At 44.7% G+C, this 12,031-nt stretch overlaps 1 pseudogene; it reads left to right on the top strand.

The window, feature by feature from the left end:
- Positions 1-6,320: 6,320 nt before the first annotated feature.
- On the top strand, positions 6,321-10,704 carry LOC138557989 (zinc finger protein 25-like; annotated as a pseudogene).
- Positions 10,705-12,031: the final 1,327 nt, after the last annotated feature.

The raw sequence follows: 12,031 nt of genomic DNA, 5'->3' as shown, positions 1-12,031 counted from the left end.
CATGCTGGTATGGCAGTGGTGCTCAATTGAAATAATCAACTCCCTTCTCCAGCACGGAATATGGGTGCTTTCCATTGCAATTGGATGCCTTCACCACACCAGCAAGGGGGTGCCCTTGTAAGACCACTCCATTCTGTCGTGTTGGGTGGGGGGTGCTAATGTGGTGCACCATGCGAATGCCCAGATCGGCCATGCCTGAACCCGGGTCTGCTTGCAAACGCATGAATGGTGGTTTCTTGCGGAGCATTGCCATGTGGTGACACCTTTACCTGTCCATCAGGCCCATCTATGCCAACAGAGAGCCACATGCTTGTTATGGTCATTTGGCCAGTGCATTGTGAGGAGAAGGGTTGGGGTGCAATTCATCAGATTCAACTTGGCTGATGGCTCTAGGGTTCGGCACTCCCAACTCCCTTGATCCTCTCCATGTGCAGGATGGAGCTGGCCTTCTCCCACGAGGGTCAGGTCAAGGGGGGAGTCCACGGTGCCGCCTCTGGTGTCTAATGATTACTGCTGGTGTTTGGACAGGAGGCTGCAGATGCTGCCCTTTAGGTCATTCTACCGCTTCCTGCCATCCTCACCGTCCTGTGGGACTGTGCACTCGGTTGTGACGTTGTTGCAGATGCCTGACCAGATGGCTGCATTCCAATGCACTGATGTTTTAAGGCGCCGGGAGCCATAGAGCTCCTCAGCATGGGCCATCCCCTCCTCAGCAAGGACCTGCACCTCCACCTTGCAGAATGTTTGCTTCCTCAGCCTCTGGCAGGGCAACTTTCCCTTGGACATGGTTTCTCTCTCTCCTGTGGGTCTAGATGGCTACAGGAAGTGGCGGATTCAGAGCGCATCGAGTTTTTCAAATTGGCCACCACTGTTTACCGTTCTGGCAGTAACGGTAATTCCACCAAATATGGGCAGAATTACCGCCATGGACTTGGTATCAAATTACCATTACCGCCAGTGGTGAGTGGGCGCTCTCACCAGTTTATGATGCAGCAGTGATATGTTGTGATGCAGGGGACACACCTTGTTAACAGGGCATGGTACTGTGCTATTATAATTTATGGTGAAGTTCCGTGAGGGTACAGAACAGTGCTGCGAGGCAGTAAATTCTAGCGCTGTCAGTCGCGTACCTGCGCCCACACCATATTTATGTCCCCAAGACTCTCCCTGATCCGAGCTCTCCCTAAGCTGTACCAGGCCACGCCAGAATCAGTAGGAGGCTGCCCACCATGGGGCCCTCTGCCCCAGGGCACTTTGGCCCCTGGTGGCCCTCCTTCCAACTTGTAGCACGTGGGTAGCAGCATGCTCCAGCCCGCTGTTGCCATCTTCACGGAAGTGCTTGGGTTCTCGCGAGAAACAAAAACCGGCTTATTCCTGACACCTCAGGGCCATCCCATTCTCGCATCGTGTCCCACCTCTCAGCACTTGCGATCATGACTAGGTAATGGGTGAGAGGTGTCGAAACGTGGGAAGGGGTGTGAAGGCGCCAGAGGGGAAAACGCATGCCAAATTGTGTGTGTACCTGGCACATAATAGCAATACCTGATAATGATTCGAGTGCCTTCCATTTGCATTGACCGCCTGATGTCTTTAACTTTCCATTTGATACCAATACCTGGAAAAAAAAATTGTACTACCCAAATGCAAAAGCTGTTGGCTTTTGTGTAGTTCTCTCTATGCGGTTGGCACACCAAGAATGTTCCGCTGCCATTTTATAGCACGCCCTCCGTTGCGTCTCGTGCAACGATCATCTTTGACTATTCAATAGTTACACAACTGAACCAAACCTTAAAGGTTTAGCACATCATTAGCAACCTATGGATACCACGTTAATTATTGACTAGCTCTCTCCTCTTAAGAAAAAAATATATTTACTCTTTCTTTACCTATATTGAACAATCATGTTGTGAAAACTGACCATCTTATTTCCCTTTATTGCTAAAGGAGGGAGACCAGATGATTGCATGTTATCTGTACACCCCTTCCTAGTTTTGGGTATTAGCTGGTGCTAGAAGGCAAATGTTTTGCCTTAGAATATCGATAAGAGGGAGATCAGATAGGAGAGAGGGACACACAGCTTGGCATTTTACAGAACCAATTGACTGCCTATTGCCAGGCCAATCTCCATGGCCATTCCCACTCACTACCTACCCTTCCCCACCCAAAACGCATCCTTCTGGAACCTATTTGAGATAGCATTGTCTAGCCGCAACATCAAACGTTATGCTGTATATAGGGCCTGCCAGTGTTATTTTGTCTGAGAATGGCTCGATTGCAGCTGTAGAGGAACATTTGGTAGCATAAAGATATCACTGAGTGTGCCTTCAGCTGCTTGATTTATAAGCAACATGCCTCCTCACATCTGTTCCTTGCATTGTAGTCCTGTTAAAATAAAAAGCACTGGCCAACTTTTGGTTTGTGTATAGGTGTAGGTTAGACTTTTGGCACACACTGACATCATATGGGCAGGTACTCGCACCATTTTCCAGCTGTTACTATCTTATGGCCAGGTACTAGTCTTCTGGAAGGGCCTGGTAAATGCTGAGCCCTTGTCCACACAAAAGCCAAAACTATTTGCTTTCCCAATGCTTGTTTCTGTCCTAATGAAGGTCCCCTACTAGCTGTAACCATAAGACACTAAGCTCGACCAAAACACAGCGTGTCGACAGACAACCAATTAGATATCAATGTCTCATTAAATATAACAATCTCATTAGTGTCCTCAAATGTGCCCATTGATTTGTGGTGAGGTCTATTATGCTAAACAGTTGGCACGATGATGCACACATAGGTTCCCGTGGTATTTGAAAGATATGAATTGTTGAGATTTTGTATTTTAAAATTTTGTTCTAAATAAAATATGTATTTTTGTAATGGAGGTGTGCTGACATATCAGGCATTATTTGATTAGCCTTAAGTGTGTGTGTTTTTCGGAAAGTTAGAGTTGATTTAACTCATCCCAGAATGATGGATTAAGGGAGGCTTTTGGCCTGCTCTATTAAAGAAGGATCATTGAATCATTTCAGTACAAATGTAGGTGCCTTGACTTTGTGTTTTATAAGTGGTTGGACCTGTGGCGTCGAGGTACTTCATCAATCTTTATTCTGAGTTTACCTTTTCTAGTGCTTATCAATTAATATGGATGATTTAAACAAACACTGAGGTAATGTGGGTTTTTAGGTTATAGGAAATATTTGTATTAATTATCGTGCATTCTTGTAATGTAAAAACACAACAGTAATAGATTGTAAGCAATAACCAGACAATTTGGGCTTAACAGAGCCAACAGTTAACCAACTGAGAAAGTTTTGCTTATAACTATATATATATGGAGTGCATATAATTTGCATTAGAAAACATTAAATTGAAACCAGCATTAATAAGATTTGCTTCCCAGATGTCACCCCAGTTTGGTTTTTAGTTTCTCAAGTAACGTTAGTGCTCGCCAATAATTTTATACTATGATAGGTTTGTCTCTTAGATTATATGCTTGCCAAAATGGTATCTCCCACACCTTCCAACACTACCCAGCAGATGAATGTTGGAAAGACAAGTGAACGGTGATCATCTGGACTGGAGAGGAGTATGCCTTGTTCCTCACTCATACCCCATGCAGAGGAGGAGGGCGTGTGGAAGGCAACTGCACAATACAACACCTTCGAGGCAGAGGAGAGAACTAAGGAGCAATCCATATCCAGGCTTCCCGGAGTCCTCCCACCAACCAGTTGCTTGGGCCGCCTGCAGGTTCAGACCTACCATGGTGGGATGGTCTGTTGGGCAGACCATCTGGGAAAGGGAAGCATTGACGATGATAGCCTGGCACTAGAGTACAGAGAAGGGCATGGCTGAAGGCAGCAGGAAGGTGTTGTTTAATAGACCAAGTAATTGCACGTAAAGTCATTCACAGTATCACAGCAGGCTTATGCGATATTAATGATGCAGGGAAGTGGAGGGCCTGGGCCATGCACAGCCTTTACTCCTGCTAGCATTACATTGCCAACTTGTGGTAGTGTTCAGCTGTAGGTTCCTGACAGCCCAACTGAAAGCACTTCACCAACTTGTGAAACAACGCAAGGATCTGGGGGGGGGACTGGGTCAAGGGCAGGACGCTGGCTCATTCTGCTTCTTAGTAAAGAACCTCAATGATGACGTTTTTAATTCTTTTTCACTCAGCAAGTTCAGAAGCATGCATGTAGAGACTAGGATGCAGGGTGTTGAGGTACATCAGGGCATTCTACTTTTTATTCCAATTGCTTATTATAGTACATTGTGGCCAGATAAATGGATTAACATTCTGGGAGCACGGAAATTGGGTTCAAAGGGGACTCGAGATTGATATGCGCCACAGAAGGATATGGTTAGGCCAAGATTGTTCAATATTGTGGGCTTTGACATCCTAAAAATATAGAGTTGTTGCTTCTGGAGGGTGGGTAAGCTCGCACAGCCTAAGGTGTTGGCTGCACAGACGGCATTAACTATACATAAGACAGAGCTCGAGTAACAGGTGGAACCATAGAAATAACTAACAATGGTCAAAAACCACTTTAAAATCAATCATAAAGTTTTAATTAGTTGCTAACAAAGTAAAAAAGTTATTAAATCGTGTAGTTGTCAAAACAAAACAAAATTCACAGTGACAACCATAGAGCATTGGAAATCGTTAATAACGATCAATGATTAATATTCAAAAATCAGCGTGTGTACACCAAAGACAACTCCGATTGTGTACACTTCTCTCATTTGTGTCAGATGAAACATTTATACCTACACTGGACGCACAATAAATGTAGGACTGACAAGCAGGTGGACAGTTAGTGTCTCACGCATTGTGCGGTGACTATGCATACTATTCACATCTACATTCATCTTATTCCAGGGTCGCTGCCATATGGGTTGCAAGAGGTGCTGGCAATGGAATTCTCGTCCCTTTCAGATCATGGATCTGTGGGATTACGTTGAGCGGATTCCCCTGGAGTAGGTTGAGTAGAATATCCACAGTAGATCAACGGGAATCATGTGTGTAATCACTAAATGGTGGCATCAATTTGTGGATATCAACGGTGATGGGGCAACATCCCCATTGGTTACTAGGGATGTGGTGAAAACAGTTCTTGGTCACAGCACAGAGGGCACAGGGGCATGTTGAGATTCAACCTTAGGTGCCAGGATCAGAATCCACAAAAAATAGGTGTCTGTGTCGGGTTATGGGAGCCTGGTAAGTAACAAACCCATACTAAATGTTCCTGTTGGAGCGCCACTTCTCTGCCACTTATTAGGGTGCCTTTTCCCAATAGATGGCACTTCAAAGTCAAATAAGTTACTCCGTGAGGAGTTAACATCACTACTACTGAGTAGAGTCTTGTTACATGTGCTGCCTGCGATTGTGAATGTGTTGAAACTAATAATGTGCATCTCCTTTTATGTTAATAGGTGACTGATGCCCCAGAAATGCAACAACAGTGATTGTTCGATTCTCTGGACTATCGCGGTGAAAAGCTTTATTGTTGGAATATGCAATTTCCAAGCATATTAGAAGTGCGCAAATTTGTGGCCAAGTTGCCTTGTCACAGTATTTAGGAACTGGGATTGCGAAGCATGTTGATACATGATGGTCTCCATCCATGAAACTCCTTTGTGGTAACATGCAGTAACCAAGCGTGTTCATTCTGTAAATCTTGAGGGAGAGGTATATCTAGCATGAAAATGACAATGTATTATGTGCAGTAAGAAAAGCATTTTTCATTTGTGCTCTGAATTTGGAAAAGGTTCATTGAAAAGGTTCCCCTTAAGTCAAGGCACCTGACAAAATAAACTGGCAAGACACTTTACATATGCACAAAATGTGGGAACAATTGCCATCTCAAGAACATACTTATTGCCCACACGAGGACATAGGTGAAAAACCTTATCAGTGCACTGAATTTGATAATGACGTCCATTTACATGATACAGGGCCTCATTACACGGATGGCAGTAGGGGATTACCGGCACCGGTAAGGGCACTGGTGCCGGTAATCCCCTACCACCATACTACGAGGTCCCTCAGCAGGTCCCGTCCTTAACGTGTGGTCAGACCACACATTAAGGAAGGGATCCGCTGAGGGGCTTCAGAGCAAATAACGGTACCGCTTATAGCGGTACCGTTATTTGCTCCTTCCCCCTTCCCATTGAGCCCTATGGGGGCTCAAATGGGAATGGGGAAGTGCCATGGTGAATGGGGAATTACTGCCCCCTCCAACCTTGGAATGTGGCTGTAATTCCGCCATTCACCATGGCGGACTCGGTACGGTACCGGCAGCAACCATGGCGCTAATAGCGCCATGGTTACCGCCTACTGTGTAATGAGGCCCACAGTTATCAGCCACCAACAAATGAATAAAGGTGAGAAACCTTATGAGTACATTGAATGTTGGAAAGCGTTTGCTACAAAGGGAGAGCTTAGCATGCACCAGAGAAGACATACAGTTCTGAAACCTTATGAGTGCATTGAATGTGGGAATGGGTTTGCTACAAAAGGAGAGCTTAGTATGCACCAGAAAAGACATACAGTTGTGAAACCTTATAAGTGCATTGAATGTGGGAAAGGTTTTGCTCAGAAGGGACACCTTATTAGCCACCAGATAACACATACAAGTGAGAAACCTTATGAGTGCACTGAATGTGGGAAAGGGTTTGCTACAAATGGAGAGCTTACTCTTCACCAGAGAACACATACAGGCAAGAAACCTTATCAGTGCACTGAATGTGGGAAAAGGTTTGCTACAAAGGGCGAGCTTACTCTTCACCAGAGAACACATACAGGTGGGAAACCGTATGAGTGCATTGAATGTGGGAAAGGGTTTGCTGCGCCCGGAAATCTTATTAGCCACCAGAGAACACATACAGGTGAGAAAGCTTATGAGTGCATTGAATATGGGAAAGGATTTGCTTGGAAGGGACATCGTATTAGCCACCAGAGAACACATACAGGTGAAAAAACTGCATAACTGTGTTGAGTGTGGGAACTGGTTTCGTCATAAGGTAGGTCTTATTTACAAGCATTGAATCAAAAATGGTCACATTGTTATACTCACATTTTGCAGTGATTCTTAATGGCTCCTCTTCAACTTTTCCCTTTCAAGCAAATGCTTGGTAATTCTGCTGTGTAGTAGATATAGGCATTCATTACAACTCAGGCGTTAAGGGTTAACGCCGTCGTTAACCCTTAACGCCTGATTCCGATTTTAACGGCTGCTTTTAGCAGCCGTTAAAATCAATGGCGCTAAACCGCCTTGGTGCTAATTACGCCACCGTAATTTACGGTGGCGTAATTAGCGCCTTCCCCACTCCCATTATGCCCTATGGGGCAAAAATGGGAATGGGGAAGGGTAAAATGGGAAATGGGGATTTACCGCCCCACTCACCTTGGAATGGGGCGGTAAATCCGCCATCCACCATGGTGTAAACATAGTTTACACCATGGTGGTAAAGTTGGCGTACTTACCGCCTGGGTCGTAATGACCCCCATAGTCTTGATTTTAAAAGAAATAAATGGGTGTGTACCTTTAACTTATAACACTGTTCATGTGCTTACCAATACATACTAATTACTATGAATAGAACTGAATAACCTTTAGTCATGAATGAGGAAAAAGGAACTGAGGTCATGGGGCGTGGCTCCACTACTTATACTGGCCTCAATGTTGTTTCTGGTGTAAACCGCATAGAGGCTTTGGACAGACCTGACAGAGCCGTGCCGAGCTCCCTGACAGCAGAAATGTTTCTAGAGAACAGCTGTGCTAGGATATGGATTTCATATATGAGGAATCTGTGGCAGGGAGGAATCCATTAGAAATGCCTCTACTGGGAATTACACTTGTACAACCCCATAAAGTAATTTTACTTTCAACATCAACACATAGGGATTAAAATACCCCCAATGTAAATCATCCTGAGCCTTCCTAAATAATAAAAATACAGAAGGCTATATTCTCATATGGCAATTATACTAAGCTTGGCACAACACATGTGCGCAAAGACTGTTTTGCAAAGGGAAAGCATGGAGAATGACATCCATAAAACTGGAATCTCCAATATTACTCCAGAAGTCAGTTTCCAAGAAATGCATGCCTCACCTGGAGTGCCATCCTCGCTGAATGCTGCAGTGTTTCCACTTTGTGTAGCATGTTCTACAGCTCTACAGTTTCCCTTTCTCCTCAGGATCCCCTCTAGTGTATTACACTATTGACTAGCTCTATTGGAGTATTTAGGATTAGTAGATGGTTCCCTAGCCTGGGCTCGACATGTAGAGGTGCAATTACACAAGGGAGGGTGCATGCCCACTATTAAAGCACTATCTTATAAGAAATTGGTTTGATGTGAGGGGCCCAGAGAAGATGTCAAGTGTTCTGTTAAATTATGTGGACATGTATTTTAGAAAAGTAACATTTTGTGAATAGAGTCGAAAGAGCAGGTGCAATAGAAATACCCTCTGTGGTGTGAAACAATAAGTCATGCAAAATTGGAAATGAAATGGTGCCTTTCAGTCTGAAATGAGAGTTGTGGGTGTAATGATATCACAGCTGTTCTCTAAATTCCAAGAAGGAATAGTGGACATAAATGTTTATAAAATAAAGCTGGTCTTGGATAAACTGACATGTCTGATGTAAAAGCCTCCAGCGGGATTCATACAATGAGTGAAATGCTGATGAAATTAATATTGAGTTTCAGCCAATATGTCACTGTGTTAACATTAAAAATAAATTGTTATTAACTCCATGTGTGTAAAATCTTTTTCCCTGACTTTTTGTGTAAACTGCTTCCTGGAACAGAGGTGATTCATTTGTTTTAATTAGTGGGGTGACCACCTCTATTCCAGATTTATGCTGGACTTAATGTTTATGTCTACATTTTCTTGTCATGACCATGGAGGGAGTGGGTAGTGACAGAGAAGGTGGGGTAAGGGGGTGGGAAAGACGTGAACATGGAGGGAGCTCGTTGTGACTGAGGAGGTGGGTAAAGAGAAGGAGATGGTAATGGGTTCAGTGGATGGGTGGGAAAGATGTGAACATGGTGCGAGGTGGTAGTGACGGAGGAGGTGGGTAAAGGGGAGGTGGTGCTGGTGTTCAAATCTGCAGGGTGTGCCCCTTAATACCTTAACCCTCAGCTGAATGAGATATGGCATTAAAGAACAAATGGAGGAAATTAAGATAAAAGTGCTCACAAATCAATTGATTGATACAAAATTGAGTAATTAATTCAGTGACGTAAACCCACACTCTACATTTCCTGTTTATATATAAACATTTGCTAGCATGACCTGCCACTTTTCTTACCACAAAAGTGATGAATGAACTTTATTTTCCATAGGATTGTGATGACTGAGGATTCCGGAATGATACTGGGACATAAGTTAGACTGGCTGAAGACTTTTGTTATAACATCAACTGGCAAAAGGCCTCACTGTCCCTGCAATAGCGAAGTATCCCTACCTAAGCTCAAAACTAGGGATCCGCCTGTGTTCGAAGTCCGAAACAAAACCATCCTATGTCCAAAGTACTATTCTGACCCTCGCATTCTAAACAAATGAATTTGAAGGTGAAAAGGATAATGTCTTTGGCCTTCAGTGTTTTATAATTGTTCAAAAGAAAGGAAACCTGTAGAACTCCCATGAAAAGAAGCCTTTCAAGTCTGGGTATCCTTGCTCCAGAGGTTCTTCCCTTCGCCTGGATTCTTCATCACTTTTTTTGGGTTACAGATATAGCGTTCATGCCCTGCCGCTGGGGTGGACATGGCGTTTATGGCCCGAGCTTTGTAGGCCCAAGCTGTGGCCTTTAAACCGGGGTACGGATAGCTTTTTTTGTTTTTGCCTGACGGGAGATGCACTCTGCGTGAGTGCATCTCTTGACGGAAAAAAAAGACATACAAAAATGTCAGCCGGCCTTAAAATGGAAGATGGAGTAGGTCCCTTTTCGGATGACAGCGGCCATTGAAAATATGTATTTTAGGAAAATCTCACCTAGGAAAGGTGGATTCTGATTGGTCATAAAGTCTTTCCCTTTTGCGAAGCTATTGTCATTCCCTTGGGTCAACAACACAAGTTCTCTTCAAACTGCTCGTCTTCCTTTTTATGTGTGATACAGAAACCTGGTACACTCTCCTGCCAGGGCTATTCTTATGTGAACTCCTGCCCACCTTTTGATGGTTCCACTTTTTAGCCTCCTTGGAAAATATAATTGGTATCTTATATATGGTCTCTTTGTCTCTTATATGCTTGCATTGATGAACTCTCCTCTTAGAAAACTGTCTTTCAGTCTTTCTCTGGTTTTAGAAACCATTCCTTTTCTCTCTTTCTTGGTTTCACTAATAGTAATTTAAGTTTGGTGCAGCCTGGTTTCCTCTGCCACTTTATGGATGCAGCAGTTCTTGATGGCATCTCGTTTCTTCTACGGTCTGCTGTTGATGGTCTCCTGCTGATTTCTCCATGCAACTGTTTCTCCACTGTTTTCATGCTTCCTGCAGCTTCTGCTGTGCTTGTCTGCATCGCATGGGATCCCGGTGAGCAAAGCGGTGTGCACCAACGCCAGTAGGTGCCCAGGAGTACTCTACTGGCTTTTGGCGTTCAAGCTGTGTCATCTGCTTCCAGCAGCCTTCTCCCTTCAGGTTCCTGATCCGGTTGGCTTCACCAAATTCCTTCCAGACCTCACTTTGCACGGAGACGAGTAACTCTCTCCTGCAAGCAGCTGGTTGCGTTTCTTGCTTGTGTGATTTAAATGTCCCGGACTGTGAGAAATCTGAAGGAGTCTCACCCGCTAGTCCCTGAGTATCTGTCTTCCAGGTGGCCAGGATGCGGCCATCACTCACATGGATGTGGGGGCGGGGAGTCTTCGGGAGTGGAAGTTGGACACAGAAGGGTGAGATGCGATATTCTTTTCCTTATGACATCTTTTCCCCATCCTTCCCCCGTAGGATACCTAGAAGCTCTAGCCCTGCTCCCTTTGCAACACAAACACTTTCTCACACTGACAATGGACTAACATCAGAGCCGTTCACCTGACATGTCCCAACACAAGGGTCAGGCAGAGTCAGGCAATTGCTGATAACTGGACACACCTGACTGCCCTTTACCTTCCCCACTAGGATAAAAGGCGGATCAAAAGAGCACACTTGAGCAAGTCTGAATGCACGAGTAAGCAGCCATTCCAGGACGGCAGTTAAAATGGAGAAAGGTGTAGATATCTGAAAGGACGACCAGGAGGAAACTATCCATGCCCTTTCCAACCCAGACCTGCAAAGCCTCCATGAGAGGAAACATAAGACTGGGAATCACAGCTGGTGAGTGGTGTCGGATGTCAGCGGTACGTGGAACCCTTTCGCACTGATTGCCAGGGCGGGGTGAAGTGGTTGCCATCCTGTTACCATCCTTGACTCCAGAGGTGAAGGAAATGCCAATGAGTTCAGCACAGCCAGTGAGTCGAAAGAAGCGAATAGTAGACCAGTCTGTGTTCGGCTTAAGCTTACAGTGGCAACATTGTATGACAAGTTAATAGAGGTATTTTATGAGTGAAATCGTTACCAGCATGTGGTGGTCCAGTGCCACGTGGGTGCTCATTCGAAAGACTCAAGCTGGTACCCAGCTACTGAAAGAAAGAGGCTTTTGGTTAGTGAAACTACAGAGACCAAGAGGCCTAGCGGAGGTCAGCGTGAAGTGTCAAAGTGGTCATACGGGGGTCAAGCCAAATCCTTTGTACAGCCGAAAGTCTTTGACATGGTGTGAAAACGAAGTGAACTGTTATAATTAGCAAACGTAAACCTGACTGTTGGATGCCTGCGAATTGGGGTAAATAGTAAGATACCCGTGAACTTTGTGATGACAAGCATGAACCCACCTGAAGGATGTCCACAGTGAGTTGATGATTTGAGCCAAATCGAGGGAGGCTAACGTTGAGATAAGGATCGGAGCCCAGCTGAGGGGGATCCATAGGTGAATAATAATTGGCTGATGTGAAGATTAACAGAACAAACTTTTGGTTTTGTGTCTATAACTATCAGG

This window comes from Ambystoma mexicanum, unplaced genomic scaffold (genome assembly GCF_040938575.1).
Source record: "Ambystoma mexicanum isolate Mex_15411 unplaced genomic scaffold, UKY_AmexF1_1 Mex_scaf31, whole genome shotgun sequence".
In the NCBI taxonomy this organism is placed as follows: domain Eukaryota; kingdom Metazoa; phylum Chordata; class Amphibia; order Caudata; family Ambystomatidae; genus Ambystoma; species Ambystoma mexicanum.
The sequence above is the reverse complement of the archived record's forward strand: the minus strand, read 5'-3'. Positions and strand labels throughout refer to the sequence as shown.